The sequence below is a fragment of the Schistocerca gregaria genome, chromosome 4 (genome assembly GCF_023897955.1).
Source record: "Schistocerca gregaria isolate iqSchGreg1 chromosome 4, iqSchGreg1.2, whole genome shotgun sequence".
Lineage (NCBI taxonomy): Eukaryota > Metazoa > Arthropoda > Insecta > Orthoptera > Acrididae > Schistocerca > Schistocerca gregaria.
Genome location: NC_064923.1, coordinates 392804999 through 392825850, shown reverse-complemented (window position 1 = coordinate 392825850; position 20852 = coordinate 392804999). Strand labels below are relative to the sequence as shown.

The 20852-nt window shown below is 40.9% G+C and overlaps 1 protein-coding gene across 2 annotated transcripts in view; it reads right to left on the bottom strand.

The window, feature by feature from the left end:
- Nucleotides 1-20852, bottom strand: part of LOC126267006 (zinc finger protein 629-like) — a 493507-nt gene that overhangs the window by 83038 nt on the left and 389617 nt on the right. For both annotated transcript variants that reach the window (XM_049971770.1, XM_049971768.1), the window contains one exon: nucleotides 5196-5272. The gene's annotated coding sequence lies outside the window, so the exon portion shown is untranslated. The remainder of the gene's footprint in view (nucleotides 1-5195; nucleotides 5273-20852) is intronic.

Here is a 20852-nt window from a genome sequence, read left to right as displayed (position 1 = left end):
AACATTATTGTTCATTTTAGGGGCTAGCTAGGGAACCGATAGCAGACATAAAAAAAAATAACAGGAATGTGCTAAGAGATGGTTACCCCGACATCGTGCCACGAGACCTTACCCAGTGGTTTATGAATGCACGTACCCAGATGGAAATTGACATTGTAAACCCATACTGAGCTAACTGCAACTGTAACACCCTACATAATTTCTGCAATATTTCGAAGGCACATGACTGTGTGAGACCTGATATGAGAGACATCCCAGGAACGAAATTCGCACGAAAATTGAGATACACAGTTGATTGCATTGGCAGCGTCGCTATTGGTGAACTACTGGAGCTCAAGTACAAACAAGGAGTAAACGTGAAAGCAGCAGCTACGATAGCTTAAAAGACAGAACGTATATTGAACTGCAATTCGTAGAACCACATCAAATAAAAAAAATTAAAAAAAAAACAATCAACGCTATACACACAAGTGATTTTGTTGGAATGCAACTGATAGTTCTAAAACCTCTTAGATGACTAGCGGTCAGCCGATGATCGTGTACTTCGATAGGTGACACACAATCTTGTAGTGGATAACGACGGAATAGGGTTCATCATGGACCGCTAGGCGACTCAATTGTGCTACCTCCGCAGAAGAATAGAGACAGGCAGCTGTTTTACGCTACATACTGCGAAATGAGATACGTATATCTTGCACTCACTATTGTGTCTATCTAGGCTCAGAACCACTTACATCTTACATTATAGAGCAGTCACGACTACAGACAGTAAGTGCCATACTGATCACAGCAAGTATTATTTTCCCACCAATCGGGCTCCAATTTGCCGATCCCTGACCCTCGCATACGCACTTCCATTACTGTGTGGAGGCCCACGGACTAGTGCCACGGCCTGCGGTGTCTTTGAGATGTAACGCAATTCCGCCTCCTAAGTATTTATGATTCTCTCCCTTGCCTCAGCGTTATATGGAGGACAACTTATTTTTGTCATATTTGCTAGGCTGCTCTGACACTGCAGTCCGCATGGAAGGAAACCGAACCCACACAAATCTGGTATCGCGTGTGGAACAGAGTAATACTCTTAAGCGCCAGCGACCTGCTAGGAGGCAACCGAGCAGGCTCTGCTCCTGGAGAACATCCTTCGTTCAGTGGAGTGTCAAATGAAAGTAATGGACTGCTGGTCGGAGGGCGCCGCCCGTGAGTATCTGTCAGTAGCATTCTCGCATAACGCAGGTAATGACGCCATACTTCATGATTCATACTCGGTATAATCAGTTTCATTTCTCTGGCTTCATTATTTATGAGAGCTATAGTTTTATCACCGGTCATTCAGAGGGGACACCACATCGAGGAAATGTAATACGGATGCTTGTACCAAAAAATTGTTGCGTATATAACATAATAGGTAGGTGCGACAACAAATTTTACAACTATGAAAAACTGTGAGTGTGTGTGTGTGTGTGTGTGTGTGTGTGTGTGGGGGGGGGGGGGGGGGGGGAGGTGTTGAGAACCGTCTTCGCTAGTATACACAGCGAGTAAGCTTAGGGACTGATGACCTTAGCAGTTAAGTCCCATAAGATATCAACATTTGATTTTCTGATTTTTGGAAAGCGCTTCCCTTGTGTATTATCTCAGTTTGCTTGCAACGTTGGTCCCGACATTGTCATAATAGTACCATCCTACGCGCTCAGAGGTGTCGCAAGTAAAAGACTCTGAATTACACAGTACTTCATCATTTCCCGGCAGAAAGGAGGGATAAGTGCAGTTTCAGAACTGATACAATTTTCAAGTATTACCTAGAAACCGCCGTTACCAGAAAAAAATTAAGCTGTCGACAATGGGTGCATAAAATTGCATACAGTATCAGACTGAGCAATATGAGAGTGGAACAACTACTGTCAAATGTCCTGCTGTTTGCACAGCCTTAGCGAGGAAGGGCAAGAGGGGTTACACTGTGCCATTCTATTATGCAAGTGAAGCATTGTCTATCTGAGGTAATGTTTTGGGTTTTATATTCTTGAGCTTCTTAGAAAATACTGTGAAACGATTGGGTTTTGTGTTTCCTAACCAAAACGTATATTAAAAAACACATTACTAGAAGGGTTACAAGGCAGCATACGTGGTAGGAATTGTAGCCATTCGTCTTTATTTTGGCCGACCACAAGCCAGTATTAGCCTATACTCACTCTGTCAATCTTCTGTAATTAATCATATTTTTGTGCGCTCTGACATAATTTGTGATATTTTTAAAGATATTTTCCTCTCATATTTCTTGGTATACGTTATTTCGTACTTTAGGGTGAAGGCAAACATCGACTGAGCGTCGAAGCATTCAGCGATATGAAAAATTAAATGTTAACATTTGACGCAATTTTTATATTAAAAGTGGCTAATGACGAAGAAGAGACTTGATGCTTTTTAGAAGATAGCTAACTTTGGAATGTTCAATGTTTGCACTGTTTCTAAATGACTGACATGTGAAATTACTACCAAATGAAACTAGTGTTGAAGTAAATATTGGAACAATATAAAGCGAATTTTAGGTCAATAAGTGTAATAAACTGTATACTCACTCACGACTAAGTGAAACGCTCCAGTACACTAAGCAAATTTTCAAAGCACTGTCATACGTAAAATTCGATTAAATTTCTGACGGACACAATCCGAACGTTTCCTCACTGTAAACCTTGCTTTTTGTTGAAGAGGTATACTTTTTGCACTCTCATAACTAAAATGACGATGAATGCGTGAGAGTCTGACGTGCGAGCAGTGTGCAACGCTTGTATAGCATTGTATCTTGACGAACACGACACACCGTAATCTACTCGACTCCACATTCGAATACTTTTAGCTGCTGTTTACAGAGATCTACACACGATCTCACTCTTTCCGCCGCTTCCGCGCGGATCACTGGCCCCCCAGTTTGTCTTAACTAAATAAATCGAGGACGCAAACTGCCTCTTAGAAACAAATGACTGTTTCACTAATTTAATACTAACGCAGCAGCAAAATTCAATCAACACTACTCCTTTATTTTTTTCCTCGTACGATGGAAATGGTGGGAGGGGTAACCTGTTTGACGGAGGCGGCGAGAAGAAACCTGTGCTGGCTAACCAAGCCGTCCTGACTACATCCTCTTTCTCCCCCCCCCCCCCCCTCCCCCCTTATGCTTCATCCTCTCGCTTATAATTCCCTCGGGGTTTCCAGGCATCGGAACGCGTCTTTATTTATCGAGGCGCCACTCGATTTGAAATTCATAAGCCATAAATAGTAAACCTGGCTACACCGCTGACCACCACGAGTTCTCAAACCCTAGGCTCGCAAAGAAACTTTAGAGAAAAACAAATTCTTCAATTAAAGAATCATTAACTGAAGTTTCAGCACTCTGGTGCAGTACTGTTTTTTAATTTTTATTTCTGCGACAATGATTTTATATCAGCTGGTCTGCCTCATGTATAGTTTTATCCAAATGATTTATATATGTTAAGCTACTTTCAGGTATATGGTACTGTAGCAATGTATATAGTGTAACTCATGGAAGCCCTCGCTCAAACCTGTCGTGTTACGCCGGTCATCTAGTAAAGAGTGTTTAAGCGATCTTGGCTTTTGAATTATTTCTACAACAGAGTGATCGCCCCACAAAACACTGTGTGTTCACTGTTTTGATCTAAAGAAGGGTTAGAAATGCCTTTGTTCTCAGTTTTGGCCATGTTGGTGCAAATTTTGCAATTTTGGCCAGATTTTCAGGATTCTCGCTCAGTCTTCAGCAGATGAAATATCTGCTGAAGCAAGACATCTTGTCATTATCGATACTCCTGAAGCAGGAAAGTTTTTGGGCACAAGACACGTGTGTTACTTCTGTTTCTTAAGTTACAGAAAATGACAAAAACTTCCGACTGGAGAGAAACTCAAGTGTTTCTCTTTGTGTGACCCCGCACTTTTCCCTGGTGGTCACGAGATAGACCGAAACTATCCAGGATGGATTGTGCTGCATGCTGTGGGTACTGGAACATCCATATTCTTATAAGTCTTTCGCGAAAAGCCTTTGATCGTTTCTATTATTCGTGTTGTCAGTCAAAATTAAAGGCACATTCGGAGTGCACTATGGCCGCAGAATTTAGATTAGTTGGTTTTCGTGACTCTTATCGTGCGTAAAGGGCCACATAGACCATATTGCATCCCTTATTCTTTCTTCATATTGTCTTACGCTCTGACAAAAGTTTCGAGATGATAGACTTTTTGCGATAAATCTCATTTAATGCTGCTATACAGAGTATTCAAAAATTCAGTGCCCCAACTAACATGGATGCTAGAGGAGACAGAAACAAATATATTTCGTAAAGCAACTATGTGTCGGAAACCCATATTGCGTGAGCACGTTGTTACACCAATGTTAGTTTCAGATACGTAGCATGCTGTTATGTCATGTTATTCGACACTGAGTTGGTAAAAGATGGGTATCTCTAGTGCCAGCATGACAGTTGCAGTGTCAACATAGAGTGCTATACATGGGGAGATTTGCGACAGATACGCATTGCTTACGGTGCGTCTGAAGGCAGGAGGAGGATGAGGTTTCAGTATGATGGTGCCCCAGAGCACATTACAGAATCATTTGGAGCAGTAATACCCTGTACTTTTGGAGCTGCCGGTAGGGACTTACGCGTTTGCTTGCAAAATCCCCGAATTTCACCCCATCAGATTTCTTTCTCCGGGGCTACGTGAGCGCCACTAGGAGGCGGAATTGGTTACAAGAATTCTTGCATCAGCCACACAAATACAGAACACACTACGCATTTTCCAGCGAACACGGGACTCCCTGCTACGTCGATATCGATTCTGTACTGAAGTTAAAGGCACTCAGTTTGAACATATATTGCAATGTAATAAGGATCAAAACAAAACAGCAATGAAGAATATTGAACATCGTTTTATTCCCAGTCACACATAACAACCTCCTGGATACTCATTACGCCAACAATATGCGTTTCCGGCACACGATTTCCGTACGAAATATATTTTTATCTCTTAGTTTCGGCACTGAATTTTCCAACATCCTGCGTATCATCTGATATTGCTGAGGTAGTATAATTATGTAGGTTTAAACGATAAAGTGATCGTATAGAGTCGCCTTAAATAGCAGAACTGTCGATGTTTCGGCGTTATTGGAGAAGCCTCCTTCAGTGTCATGTACTCACCGGTACGAAGAGAGTGGGGCTGTGCGCCGGGAGGCTCAGCCCATGGACGGCGCTCCGCCGTCAGCGCTCACTGCTGCCTGCAACAACACACCACGCTCCAGTTAGCAGTTTCTCAACATCACTTTTCACTCAAAATGGCCATTCTTCACGGACACGCAAGACAGGAAATAAGGTCCATCACTATACTGTAAAGCTATATATATATATATATATATGGCTTCCATCAGCCTATACTGAAGACGTTCGCACTCAAAATTTCTTCCTTTCTCCCTCAAACGTTCATTTAGTAATACCGGTAGTACGTTGATTCCTTCAATTTCTCTCCTTGCTTGTTGCTTTTGTGAATAGGAAAGCGAATGGTGTCTATTATATACAACAGTTAAGGGAGGCACAGACGTCCTAAGAGAATCTTTTGCACTAAACTATACATTCTTACCGGCAAGGCGTCAATTTCCCATCTCTTTCTGGTGTTTAATAAAACTGAAAACAATGTGCTCTTCATTCTCTCGATTTTTAGTCCCAAAAAGACGAGGCATATATCATTACGATGCTAATCGAATATCCGATAAGTTGTGCAAAATCCATTTATGTCGGATACACCGGTAATAACACGAAATTCCTGGCCCGTCGTGTGACAAGCAATACACAACACTGTAAAATAAGGTTTTGCTGTGGAATTCCTTTGTCGCGATTTTGTTAATGGTATGGTATTATGTTGGGTAAAATTCTAAAAACTCTGCCAGCAGTTTTTTAACTGTATGTGATTCAAGGTTGCCGTTGAGATTAGTAAACGAATTGCGATTGTCATGGAGAGTTACCGATTATCTTTTTATATTTCATTGTGTGCCGCGAGTGACTTGTCTTACGCGTGCTCTCTGCCTCATTGACACACTGCACCGATTGGCAATCGAAACTCTAACATCAAGCTCTGAACTTGTGCCTACTTTGGCATGATTCTCCTGATCCGACGTAGAGCAATTACGTGAGCCGATGTCGTCCGACGTCGTTCTTATTGAGTGCCTACACTGGCCTCGATTAACGCCCGATCGGAAAGCAGCTGCAGGTGTGTTGTGTGGGTAGCGTGATTGATTATAGGTTCCTGCCTGCAGGAGAAGAATGTTCTCCTTAATAAGAGACTTAGAGAAAGGTATAGGTGTACTAGTTTAATGAAGACAGATCAGCAGGGGAGTTTTATTGTATCTACCAGCCTTGATGAAATTATCCAGATAAATTTAAGTGCTATCATCATACGACTATATAAACGTTTGACTACATTGTTGAATACATAAAAAAGAATGCAACAGGTTGATCTTTCAGGGTATCCAGCAGTCTAGAACAAAAGCTTATTCTTACATCACAACAGCACACAATCAAATTTGTTTAATGACGTTTTCATACATATATTGGCTATTATTAACAAAAAATTGTATGATCTATAGATAGTTTTCGCTGTCATGTGCTGTCGTGTGGAGATATGGACTAGAAACACACGTTTGGTCCGTCAATTCATCAGCCGCCAGACATCGGATTGGGAGGGTTACAGATCCAGTGTCGGTGTAGCCTGTCACCAAACCAAATATCGATTGTCACTGTTACATAAATTTCAACAGCTGAGACAGAATAATGGAGAAAATAATTTCTCCACGAAAGAAAGATCGTCCTACAGCACTGCATTCAATGACTCATTATTTCACCCCAAATCGCATATTAGCCATCGAGTCCGTCTCAATAGTGGTTACTGAAAACCCCTACCTTATGAAAGCCTAGCAAATGGTCCCGAAGTATGGCTAAGATTTCAGTGTATGAAAGAAGTTGATCCAAATGTCAGAAAAGACAGATCAACTGTATATATGCTGAGAACTTAATCACGAGAAAATTTAAATTCAGCAGCCATGACAATGCAAGACACTGAATAATTAAAATTTCCTACTCATTAGATTCCTGTATTGGTTTTATAAGAAGTACTAGTTTTTAGAGTTGCAAGATTGAAACACAAGAACTGTTAACGACACCAAAACAGTGGTATAAATGAATAAACTGACAACGCAATTTACTACTCTTGTTTATTGAAATGAAACGATCCAGTTGCCAATATAGTTGTTTTACTCGCAGAACCGGTTTCAACTCAATTACGAATCATTCCGAAGCATGTTAAGTGGTTATGCCGAGGGGACCACTGTCACATAGTAAAATATGCGACATTAGTCAGATGGGGTAATACTTAGCCTAAAGTGGAACTTACTGCCGGTCTGTCAGATTGATGGAACAATTTCCCGTCAATACTTACTTCATCTGGCAACGACGCACCGTGTCCGATCTTATGAATTGTAATATGTGATCAAGTGTTTAGAAGCTTACTGTGCGTGAAAAAAGATTTAAGTTGGGAACTGGGCCGTCTGATTTCAATAAGCATGCAATTAACAGTTGCGGGATAGTAGAGTGGTAAGTCAACCGATCCCTCGCGAGGAACACGTTACCGACTGGTATGTTGCACGCCAGACTTGACGTCATGGGACGAATGCGTCGTGCTTGCTACAAACTTGTTTTGAGCGATGCGAGGAAAGGACGGAGCAGGGAGGCTGCGAGGGTAGCGTTTAGGCAGGAGGCGGACAGTTACTTGAGAGTGTTACCTGCTCGTCGCGGTAGTGGTGCGGCCGGTCGCGGCCTTAGCGCGCGACTGTCGCACCCCCGGCCGGGAGAGCGCGGGTGGGCGTGGGGCGCCTGCTCGCGGGGGAGGGGGGAGGGGCGAGGGCGGGGTGGGGGCAGGCCGGCCGCTGACGTCACACGCCCACCGCGCCACCTGTCGCGGCGCCACGCGATCTGCCCGCGGCGCGCCCCAAATAGCCGGCATCCCGCCGACGACTGACAGCCAAATGGGAAATAATACGTCCCGCGCCCACAGCCTGACAGGACTTTCTGTACAGCTGCCCGGGGCCACTGCTGACGATTGCAATTTGCATAAACAATTTAAAGCTCAAGCGCCGACAATGTATTTTTTTATGTATATAAATATCCCAACTACAGATAACGTCGTCTATTCTTTTGTTCGTGTTTCCACTCCCGCTCCACGCGCTCACTTTTCTTCATTCCTGACTTTCTCTTTCGCCTCTGGCAAACGTCCACTGTATAGGTCGAGGCTGAATTTCATGAAAACAACTCACCCTTGTTATGGGGGCGGAAAAAGCTGTCACTTTGTTTCCAGAATTGATCTCTTAATTTCATGGTAGACTCTGCGTTTCTCTAGCAAGCTCTTCAGTCTCTCGCTGCAGCACCTTCCAGCTGCTACCTGGAGCCTCAGATCAGTGGTTTTTATCACATTTTCTCGCTAGAGACAAGTACGATTCTTTATCGAACAGTTGTTTACATTCACCATAATACTATGAATCGCTTCGGATAAGAGTGCATTGTCAACATCATACTACTTCGACAGAGTTCGTATCTTGACGAAACCGTAGAACCACAATCAATCAATAGCCATATGTTGACGCTTGTGCGTCGAAAGGTGAACATGCTGGACTCAACAGCCCGTTTTCGATCGTTCAGGTGCGTTTCAACCATCAGGGTGGAAGGTGCGATACCTTTGGCACTACATTCGGTTATTACCCTAGATTACTAAACCCTCCTAAAATTTCCAGCTGCAGCTGGTACAAATTCGCGATTCACGGTATTCTGGTATTATCAGTATAGCGTGCAAAACAGGGCATTTTGTACTTATTTTGTGTGTGACGTACCGCTGGAGACCATTTAATTAACTACTGCATAAACTACAAATTATGACTTTGTTCGAACAAACTATGTAGTGGCAAAATTTAGGATGGTTCAATGAGATTGTAACATTTCTCCACCCCTCTCCCCCCTAGAATTCAAAATGGTTCAAATGGCTCTGAGCACTACGGGACTTAACATCTATGGTCATCAGTCCCCTAGAACTTAGAACTACTTAAACCAAACTAACCTTAGGAAATCACACAACACCCAGTCATCACGAGGTAGAGAAAATCCCTGACTCCGCCGGGAATCGAACCCGGAAACCCATGCGTGGGAAGCGAGAACGCTACCGCACGACCACGAGCTGCGTATTCTCACTAGATTTGCAGGGGGAAACTACGCACCGTACAAAAATGTTTCGAAACCTTCGTCTCGTCTTCAGTAGATCTCGTTTCATTTCTATATATAAATAGGGGTTAGTGATGTGTTCGTAAGACTTACCTAACTGGGCCGAAAGTTTTAAATATAGGTGAACAATTTATTCATATAAAATATTTCGTATATTTTCGCAATGTTATGTAATACGTCATATAGTGTTGCATTAATCATTATGCGTAGAAAGTACATCCAAGACACCAGATGTGAAATCTCTATAGCGATTGACAAATTATGTGCGAAACTTTAGACGAACAGTTTGCAATAAAAATCTTCTCGTTTTATTAACTGCATCAATAGACTAGGCGGCCGAGACTTTTGCAAAGCTTATTATCTACTCGCGTGTCCCGGCATTCGCAGTGGCTGATTTGTGGAAACCATTTACCTTCGGTCACCTTACACAACGGGTGCAATAATGTACTAGGTAGACAAATGAAAAATATTGTCAACGCTTCGTTATTTATCACATAAAATAAGTATTAAGTTGTTAACATGCTGGCTATATTTGTGTATCGCAATTTGTAACAACCAGTTACATTTTTCGATCGAAACTACATGAAAGTGAAGTTACTTGCTTTCAAGGATCGCTAACCTGTTAAATTTTTAATTTCATATCCAGCTTCTGATAGCTACATCGCCAAATTTTAAAGAAGCATGATAGCATGGACAGAAAAACTAATAGCAGGCACAATACTTCCTTAAAAGCTTATGATTTGCCGAACATGGTTGAATGTTTCTATTTTTTTAGTATTTTTTTACTTTTTAATTTGCTATTTCTGCTGATCTCTTAGTTGGCATTTATAGCCTGAAGATTTAACAAAAATCATCTGCCTTTATTCTTAATTAGTAGATATTTACATGTTGTTTTTAAACGTACAGAATGCTATTTACTTTGCACTGTTATCAAAAATGGCTCTGAGCACTATGGGACTTAACTTCTGAGGTCATCAGTCCCCTAGAACAGAGAACTACTTAAACCTAACTAACCTAAGGACATCACACACATCCATGCCCGAGGCAGGATTCGAACCTACGACCGTAGCGGTCGCGCGGTTCCAGACTGGAGCGCCCAGAACCGCTCGGCCACCCCGGTCGGCTTTGCACTGTTATCAACGTCACTTTTTATAACACATATTTCGCGCTTCCTGTTTTATTCGTATTTTCTATAAGAAGTATTGAGAAACATATTTTCTCTAGCTTCTTCATTTTGATGATTTTCGGCTTACATTGCTCTCAGCACTATGTTACAGCCCTCATATATGCCACGTGTACAGAAATGTGCAAGAGTGCAGATACTAAATCTGTAAACTAAAGCACGAAGGCCTACATTATATGCTAAATGTTTTTATTATGTGTCTAATTTTCATTTTTGGCTTTTTACAGTTCAGTAATTCTAGTTTATGAGTTTTGGGTGTATTCCATGACGACGTTTCGTACATTTAAGTCCAGAGTAAAAAAAAATACTATTTTGAAATCTCATTTGCACAGCTGTTGCGAGCTCCGAGATGCACAGTGAGTTTCGCTTCAGACCTTCTAGTCACACAGGTATTTCGTTCAACTGGTAGCCTCTGTTTGCAGTTCCATCGCACGTTTAACGCTCGCCGCCTTCCCTCGGGGGCCACCGGCACGGTTTCCCAGGCGCAGCGTCCCTGCGGCTGCCTGGGTCATTAAACAAAATTCAATTACGTGGGAGGAAGTAGCCCCTAACAAGTGAGCGACTTCACATTTCACTGGGAGCCGTTAAATCTCCTCTTACGAAGAATCAGAGAAGTTGGTGAAGCAGCTAACAGCACGGCTCAGAAGTCCAAAGACTACAGCCATCGGCCTCATCGGAGAAGGCCGCGAGCACGAGAAATCCGCTAGGCGTATTTTCAGGCGTAGCGCACCCAGCTATGCGTTGCGAGAAACTTCTTTCGCGTGCAGATCTCTGAAAAGGCTGACGAAACATTGTTTCCATATAATAAAGCATCATTCTTTGACGAAATATACAAGCCAAAAGTAACAGTATTTTAAACTTTCAACAATAAATTGTGTTTAAATTACTAAAGAGCAGAGATACTAAGCGAAAGTTAATAAGGAATTCTGAATGAAGTATATAAGTAAATGATGAAATGTTCGAATTACTTCTACAACTACTACAGTCTATTTGAAACAGCTAATACAGCGTTTATTAACTTATTTATTTAAGAACAAATGCTGTTTCAGTAGTGAATTCGCCCTACTGCCCTAAATATGCAACCAGCAATCAATAACACAGCATTGCTATCAGACATCTGAGATAAATAGTGTGAAAGTAGAAATAGTGAACAGAACAACATAGGCGTATTTTTGTGCCTTAAAACTGAACTTACAAAATTTCGAAACATTGTACTCTCTCTGGACTGAGCAAGGAGGGACTCCGAAAAGACAAATTTTTCGTTCTATTTCTGACAAGTATCTTCCACAGATAAGGTTAGGGGAAATCCATTAATTACGTAAGCAGCTTTCTGCAATATTTGTAAGCCCCCTCCTCCACCCTTATGTGTGGTTTATCTCTTACTCGGATAAAAATTGTAGAAAATTAAAATTTTATTTTTCAAAACATTGACAAAAACACTAAGTAAAATCATGTTTTAACTATGAAGTGTATTAAACAGTGTATTTCACACGTAATTAAAAACTATAAAAACATGCTTATCCCGTGTAGTATTCGGACGGACGGACACACCCAGACAGACGGTTAAAAAGGCTCCGCGAAAATATTGTTAACCGTTCTGACAGATACTTTAAAAAATTGACCTTTTATTGTTATGTTATACTCATTAAATGTCATTGAACTTCTACTTACTTTGCGGATGAATAACAACATTGTTTGTACTTTCCTTTGAATCTTATGATCACGCAGCTTTCCAATCTCTTGATTTATATCATAACTTAGAGAATCCTTGTCAGTGAACTTCAGCTTATATTCCTTCCATAAACTAATAACTTCTTGCTCGCACGTGTGTTCCGACTTACCGGCAGGCTGCTTAACACACGCATTGTGAAAGTTTTAATACAAATGCACGATGAACACAATAATATAGGCTTTATATGCGTTGAGAATATCGCGACCAACTCACTGACATGCAGTTCCCAGCGAAGCATAGAACTAACTCCTCGAATGAAATGTAATACTTGTACGATGCTTGTCTCAAATCGGGGAATCCCGGGCATACACATTTGTAAGGCAATCAGTTCAGTTCAGAGAGGCCATAAATATAGCTGGGCACTTTGATGTTGTCCACACTGGGATTAATTATATACAAATAAGATGTTATCCGTTATAATACTGTACATTCTCTGAGTTAAATAGTTAAAGTGAATTTTCACTTGTCCCCGCCCCGCCCCCACTCACGCCCCCTTTAAATGAGATTTGGTGATATTTTGCCGGACAGCCCCACCCCTCTATTTTGACATCACGTAATCAATAGACATCTCCTTAGGTGAATGCGGTGAACTCTTTGTTGTATACAAAGAATCACTGAAATTCATCTATAAATTATGCCGTTAGACTTATTTAGACACTAGCTCTTTAGCTCACTCCCTAAATTATGTTTACTGAAACTGTACAAGGTAGTTAACCGCACGGCATCACACTGCACACAATCAGTATTTCGGCACAAAGTTGTTAGAGAATTCTATAATATTCATGGAAGTGAACGAGACACAAAAAGAATGAAAGAATTTGTAGACTACGGTGATCAAGGGGCGGGCAGGGCGAGTAGAAGTAATAAACAGTATATAATTTACAGATACAGTTAATTTTTACTTCCTTGTTGCTTTGTGTGGCACTAATCATTCATCAAAAGCCTAATTTCTCAATTTACAGTAACCTCAGTTACAAATTTATGAAATACCAGAATGTTTTGTAATAAAAACAAAAAGAATCTTCAAATAGAGGAACTTTGTATTTAAAGCCTTATAATGAAGAAATAGAATTTATTCCGTTCACAAGTGCCCATAAAAATTTAAATCTTCCACAGTGGTTTTACAAGCATGTAATTTCATCATTCCTTTTGACGGTTCTAAGGCATTCAGCGCTGTCTAGGTGATATGCAGTAATGAAGAAACAATTGACACAGAAGATTAGAGGAATTCAAACCATTAGATAAGGCAGAAAACGCATTATGTCGGATGATTCCCTTTAAATTGATGGTTAATATACAAGAGCCCTAAGATTGGAAAGGAGAACAATCGCATAAATAGATGTCAGGGGAACTATGCCTAATATCACACCCATTTCTATTTTTTGGTGTAATTTTGCTGTTATTATTTTTATCAAGTTGCATTTCTTAATTTTTTAGTAGCTGGTTATTGCTGCCCCTAATCCGAAACAATTAAGTGAATATCTCGTCTAATAAACAATTCAAAAATAAAAAGCCACAACATTTAGGCAGTTTGGAAAAAGCTCTAGAACGTTGTTCATGACACCACATACGACATTTAATACACGTTATCCATTTTTCTCCGGACCTGTCAGTCATATAAAGCTGGTTGCAGAAAGGACACTCACAATCATTTTCGTCGTCTGTAGACACTGTCAATGGTTTATCAGAATCTACATCTGATTCTGAGGATGTCTGCAATAATGGCTTATGTGGGACATTCCTTTTCTTAATTACAGTAGTTTTTTTTCTTACACATGATTTTTTTCCTTTTTATGTTTTATAGTGAGTTGATTATCTGTGTTTTATCTATCAGCAAAAATAGTTTTTTTGCAACATTGGTGTTTGAATTTTTGAAAATGTCTTCACTGAGCTTCATTTTATAACGGTCTACCTGTCAGAAAAGTTGCTGGGCAGCTTGGTCATCCTCTTTTCTTCGAATGACCAGTTTGGTCTTTCAGTTGTGGCAAGGGGCTTGTATCTCTCGGAAAAATGTTGCGGTCATTTGCAGATGGTGGCCTGTCCTCGAACAATGGGTGTACCACTCTTGTTTACAGGTGATTGGGAGCCACTACGTCCAGGCTGGGGCTCAAGTAGTTCCTGTCTGATGCGACTTGTTTCAGCTGGATATGTCATTTTTTGGTGAATGACAGACAGTCTTGTGGGGTGTCTTGCTGAGCAGTGGACATGGTAGAGTCAGCCCCTGAAATTTCAATGTTTGGAAAATATTTCTGTTCAGTGGATACAGCCCAGTTATTCTAAAACCATGTTCTGCTGTAGCTACTGTGGCTGACTTTTTGTAAGCTTCAGCAAACAGCTTTGCAATCTGAAAATGACTCACCACTCTACCTACATGATTTTTCTACCAGTTTTCTATTTCCTTTTCATAGTAAGTTTTCAGGTTAAACATGAATGCGCTGTCAAGAGGTTGCATCTTATGAGAAGAGTGAGGTAGACAGCCATGTTTCCATGCTGTGCCCCATCTAATAGCTCTGGCTTTTGATTTTTTCCGTGGAAATACAAATAAAGTAGGTATAAAGTGACCTGTCGCACTCATGCAAGTAACAACCGTTACTAACGATCCTCTCTCTGCTGAGGATACAGAGCCAGCTTGGCGTTTACCTTATAGTGCTCAGAGCCAGCCAAAGTGAGACAAGCAGAAATGTCACAAATAATTAAATATGGAAATACTTCTGCTCACCCGAGACCGCTAACCGTCACTTTAATGCGAATGTTACATATTTTAAACCCGAAAATAACAAACATTGTTTTTTGCACTTATGTACATAAAATATGTAGTTCACATTTAAGCGTTTGGCACAGGATGCACAAAAATCGCTTTCGGACTGTTTCTCTACCGATCCACTCTCAAAAAGCAGGCGAGCTCTTATTTCTCCTATTTTAGTCTTTCTATGCTGGTGATAGTCAATAAATACCTCAGAATTCCGGGATATTACATTCGATTGAAAGACTGTGAATAAATGTAGTCTTTTAATGATTTCCAAGTCGCTCGTAATATCCATGTGTCTACATGTTATTTCGTGACACGTAATACAAAATGAGTTGCCTTCCTCTGAACTTTTTCGAAGTCTTTTGTCAATTATAGCTCTTAAGGATCCCATACCGCTCAGCAGTGCTCCATTAGAGAACGGTCAAACGTAGTGTAGTCTCTTTAGAAGATTTGTTGCATCTCCTACATGTTTTGCCAATATAATGTAGTATACAGGTCGCCTTCCTCACGTTATTTTGTGTATGATGCTTAAAATCCTAGGGAATTAGATAAATAGATAACCTTCCAATTTGAATGGAACATCTATTCTTCGCACTATACGCTAAAACGCTTCCTTGCTCCTTCCCTGATCCGGAGCATGTTCGTGCCACTCTAGTTCCCATTGTTTTTAATTTATTATCAAAAAGCTCGTGTAGCAGCTTAAATGTATCAAATTACTCCCATAAGAATGTACTAATAAAAATAAAAGTTTCGGGATCAGGATTTTATTGTATGAATCATTGTTTTTTGTTTTGTAATTGCTCTCTCGTGAAATTTAGTCGCCTGGATCTTTGCCCCATGTTCTTCCCGTTGTTTTCAATCGGCGCTGTTAGCCATTTTGAGTGGGCGTAATCCGAATCATTGTGACACGCTGCACCGTCCGTGTGGCAACAGCACGACGGGGCCGTGTTGACAGGGAATAGCGGACACCTCCGTGGCGCGCAGCCGGCTCATTCACAGACAACAAAGCGGGAGAAATGGCCGACACGCGTGGCGCCGTGCCAGCCGCGCGGCTATTAAAAGGAGTCGCGCCTTCTAATATAAGAACAAGGCATTATTTTTACCCGCAGCCCCACATTAAAATATAGGACAATACTGGCGGGCCGCGGCCACTGCGCGCGATCGGACGCCGTTACGTTACGTCACGTCAGCCGGCGTCAGCCCGCGTCACCCGTCAATGGATGCACGGCTGCCAGGACAACCTGCCATAGCCTGTCCCACTTCCTGACGGTGACGTTTCTCTTCTACGCCGAAACATCTTAGCAGCGACCGCGAGTAGTGCTGCCAATGCATAATAATCGTTCGTTCGCAGAAGACGCTCGGCGCGGTGCTGATGTGATTAGCTGTTTCGATAAAAGTCAAAGAAGGTGAGGGACTTCAATTGTTTGGAGCCGCTATCAATATTAAGGCACCCGTAGACGATCAAACAATTTCTCAGACTTGAAGTGTTTGTAAAATTATTTGGCTATGAGGTGCTTCATGTGTTTGTCAAACACAAGTGCGTTTCACGTGTCTGAGAGGAATTTTCATGCAGGAGCGATCTAACAAACAGGTTTACGGTTTACGCAAACGTTTGTCAAACAGTAGCCAGTAACTTACCGCATTGTTATCAATAAGTTTGAGATATATAGCGACTGGAACAGGTTTCAAAAATTTAAAGCTCGTATCCTGAACTGCACCTCGTACACTGTTCAAATGCTCACTAGCGTGAAATGCTTTCAGAGACTATATGCACAGCATGACAGGTGCTTCGAAGGTGAAGTCAAATTTGAGGAACTCGGTTGGTATGTCTACCGCGCTAATTTGATAAAACCGCGAATTTGACAAACAAGTTTGACCGTTTACCTAGTAATGTGTATGGGGCACTGGCACTGTTGTAGCCACATTGATAGTGTTATGAGTACCGTGCCGTGTCGAGACTGGTGCAACGTGAACTGTTGCGGTTTATCTCTCTTCAACATCTCATATCTGCAATAATTCACAAGTATATAGACGCACTAAACACAGGTTTACAGATTGGCCATACCGAGAATGTTGTCGGCACCGTTCGAGGCCATTCGTCTTCTATCGATACAGCGACTCCCGCCAAACACTGGACACCATATCACTACATACATAAAGCGCTTTCACACCATCCCAACATCAAAACTGTTCATGACAAATGCTACAAGAACTCGACAATTCAAATTTCCACAGACACAAAAATAAAGTAATGTCTTATTTCTTGAAATAAAGATAGCTTTCCTGTTACTTATCGCTAAGTTTATATACACAGCAATTTGTAATATCAATATTATTAGTGAAGTCTTAAAAAAGAATCGCGAGGTCTACACTTGTTACACTTTCAATGAATTAGGGAAATATATATGAGCTAAATGAAAATTTGTTTTGGCTCCGTTTTGCCTTTAATACGGTTGTGCCATCTCATTCCGTCACGGAAAGGGTTATTTTCCTCGGCAGTAAGACAAAAGTCAGAACTGGAAGTCCCTTCCCAAACACTACGAAGTGCTGTTCCGCACTACGAAGTTAGACGTAATACAGGTAAAGAGAGACAGGTTTCTACAACAGTTAGCAGTGTGATAAAATGACGGGATTACATCGTGGAGGCGTTCGATATACTGTATATGCAAGGTTATTAGTGACACGACGCAGTGCATAAAAACTAATAAGGCGTGAAAAATTTCATATTTTGAAGAGACATTGTCGTCTTGTATCTGTCTTCAAGTTTATAACACAGTCTTATATGGTTTAAATTAGTGGCCGAAGAAGCAGTGATTAACTGGAAACTAATAACAATATTCTGGATAATATTCTATATCAAAACGTGTACACACTGGTAAAAGTTTGACCAAGTTAACAGAAACAGACCCATAACGAAATTTCGTCTCTGAATATATATAGCATGAAAGAACCCTAACAAGCCCCAATTAAATGGTGGTAAGTTCTTGCATTTCAGACAATTCCTTGGCACCGAAAATTTGTTAGTTTCAGATTACTATCATCTGGAAATTATTAGTTTCAGACGTAACTCAGATATTAATGAGTTTGATAAAATGGTCTATCTTCCGAGTATAGCCTACTTAATTATATCAGCTTCTGAAATAACGCAAGAATACATAAAATACTGATCAACCGCGGGCATAATTGCTTATGACGATAGAGAAAGCAGCGTTATCACCGCCCAAGTTTCTTTAGAGGACGTAAAATATGTAATATGTCGGAATAATAAACAGATATTCACAATGCAAACTAAAAAACAGGTACAAAAATCAAAGTTTATAATATACGGTGCAAATGATTTCTTGGAAATAAGATTTACCCGTTTCTGACTTTATGATCAAATAGCTACTTCTCCGCAGAATTAAGCGCTGTGTGATGTTCTACATAGGATATATGATGTAAGCGCCGATTAACATCATCGCGTAAGACACGAACAATAACAGCAAATCACTTTAGAAGTATACAATAGTAAAGAACCAGGACCGTAGAGAAGTGAAACGCTACAACCTGAACCTAAGAATGCAAATTGCATACAATAGCCTATAATAGAAACTAGTCTCGCTCAATAATACATAAATATTGGCATTTTGCTGTAAGACGTCACTATGTGCGACGTACAAAACATTCACAGCCGTTTTTAAGCGAGAGGAGGCAACTCTACTGTGGTTTACTTATTTTGCACGCCAGGTGGTTGCAAGAATGTGTGCTATGTTTTAAGCTCAATGAACTGCAAATGGGAGACTGAAACAAAACCTGTTCTTCTCCATTTTTAGTTGTTGCACTATTTTAAGAGCAAGAAATGTTTTCCTGAGGATATTCCTCTCGAAAAATATTTTGATGTTTATTAACTGATGCTGAATTCCTGGTTAACAAGAGAGTGACAAAACATAACTTCCGTATTATGAGAACAAAATACTCTCAAGAATTCAGTTGTCGAAGAAAATAGTTTTGTGTAGACGTCTGAAGAGAGTCATGCTACTGTATAAACGTTCGTTAATCCAAGACAACAGGTAATGTCTTCTAATAAACGTGGCTCAGTTTTATCCGGGCCCTGGAGGTACTCGGTTCAAACTCAAGAAAGTACTACTTTACATTGAAGTTAGTAAGAAAGAATCGAAGCCTTTATAGTCAATGTTGGTCTACAAAACTAGCGATTTCAAGCACGGATCCGGAATTATAGTTTTATGAAATTAAACAAGAATTAGTTACTTGCCTTTGCGCTTATCACGAATTCACAGCTGCATCACAAATACTCACGCGCACTCTACACTCCATCGCGCTCACAATCACGGAATGGGAATCTAAACGGAAGCCTGAGAACCCACGGGCAGTAACGATGATTCCAGAGGTCGGCGAGCACGTCGGATGTACCCTCGCTCAAGCAACAAACGTTACAACCATGGAGTGTTGTCCCCTCCGCTGCGGCTTACTGCAGCGTGGAGAGAGCCTTGCCTGGATTCCTGCCATTCCTGCCAGCGGTGGCTCGACGAGGTTCCACCAGCCAATAAACCTTGCATTCTCGTTGCTTGAAGCCACCTGCACAATTCCTTTGCCGCCACTTTCCAGCGACCATCGAGCAGATACTGGAATTGGTAGTCAAATGTGGTGGTAGGATAGTTTCTTCTTCTTCTTCTTCTTCCTCCTCATCATCACCATCATCACTGTCGCCTTCGTCAAGAAGCCGTTGTTCGGAAAAGCCCTTCTCTAGACTTTCCCGTGTCTTATCGTGTTGGGCTACACCGATTCATGGTGCTTCTACCAGTTTTCCAAATTTATCCAGTCACCTTCCATGAGGGTTTCGTCTCGCTCTCTTAGAATCCAGTATATATTTTTGTTGACATTCTATCCATTGAGCTGAGTTCAAATGGTTCTAAGCACTATGGGACTTAACATCTGAGGTCATCAGTCCCCTAGACTTAAAACTACTTATACCTAACTAACCTAGGGATATCACATACATCGATTCTCGAGGCAGGATGAGAACCTGCGACCGTAGCAGCTGCGCGATTCCGGACTGAAGCGCCTAGAACCGCTCGGCCACAGCGGCCGGCAATGAGCTGAGTGTATCTTCCATCCACATTTACTTCATCTTCATTGCAGATATAATTACATATTCCATTTGGTTTGTTCCTGATACATTTGTTAGATTTTCTATTTTCCCTAGTAATTCTCAACACGCGTGTTTGCGTTGCTCAGCTTTCGATCGGTTTTCGCTTTTATATCTTGTATCTCACTGCCGCTAATTATGTATGGTAAGACACAATACTATACACTGCCAGTCTCAAACACACTGGAATTCTTTTTATGGTAAATTTTCCACCAATATAATTCGAGGCTATTTTCACTCTCCTATTCAGTACGAAAATATCCGGAAAAATTTGTTTCATTTGCAGTTTCATCAGTATAGTCAGCAGTAATACTGAACTCCTTTTCTTTTTTCTTGTTGTTTTTCTCGTCGTCTTTCAGGGGAAGTATGAAAAAAGCTGTGATTGTTGTCCGGTTAAATAATGGAGGAAAAGAGAAATATCCCAGTTTAAGCACATGAGCTAAACCAAATTTATATCCATATTGATGGTAGTACGCATATGTACATCACTTTCCTTTGTAGTTCTTGAAGACAATGAACTAGTTTCAGCTACTATCTCTTACTGTCGTCCAGATGTTCATTGACGTAAGAAGGCAGTATGTTCAATCAGGTCAAGCTAATGTAAAATCGATGAATAAAATTAGCAACCCTATACATGGTTGAAATTTCTGAGAAACCTGAAGTATTTTCAGGGAAATTCTGGATGACATTATCATATCATCTTAGAACGTAAATTCGTTGATTTCCATGTA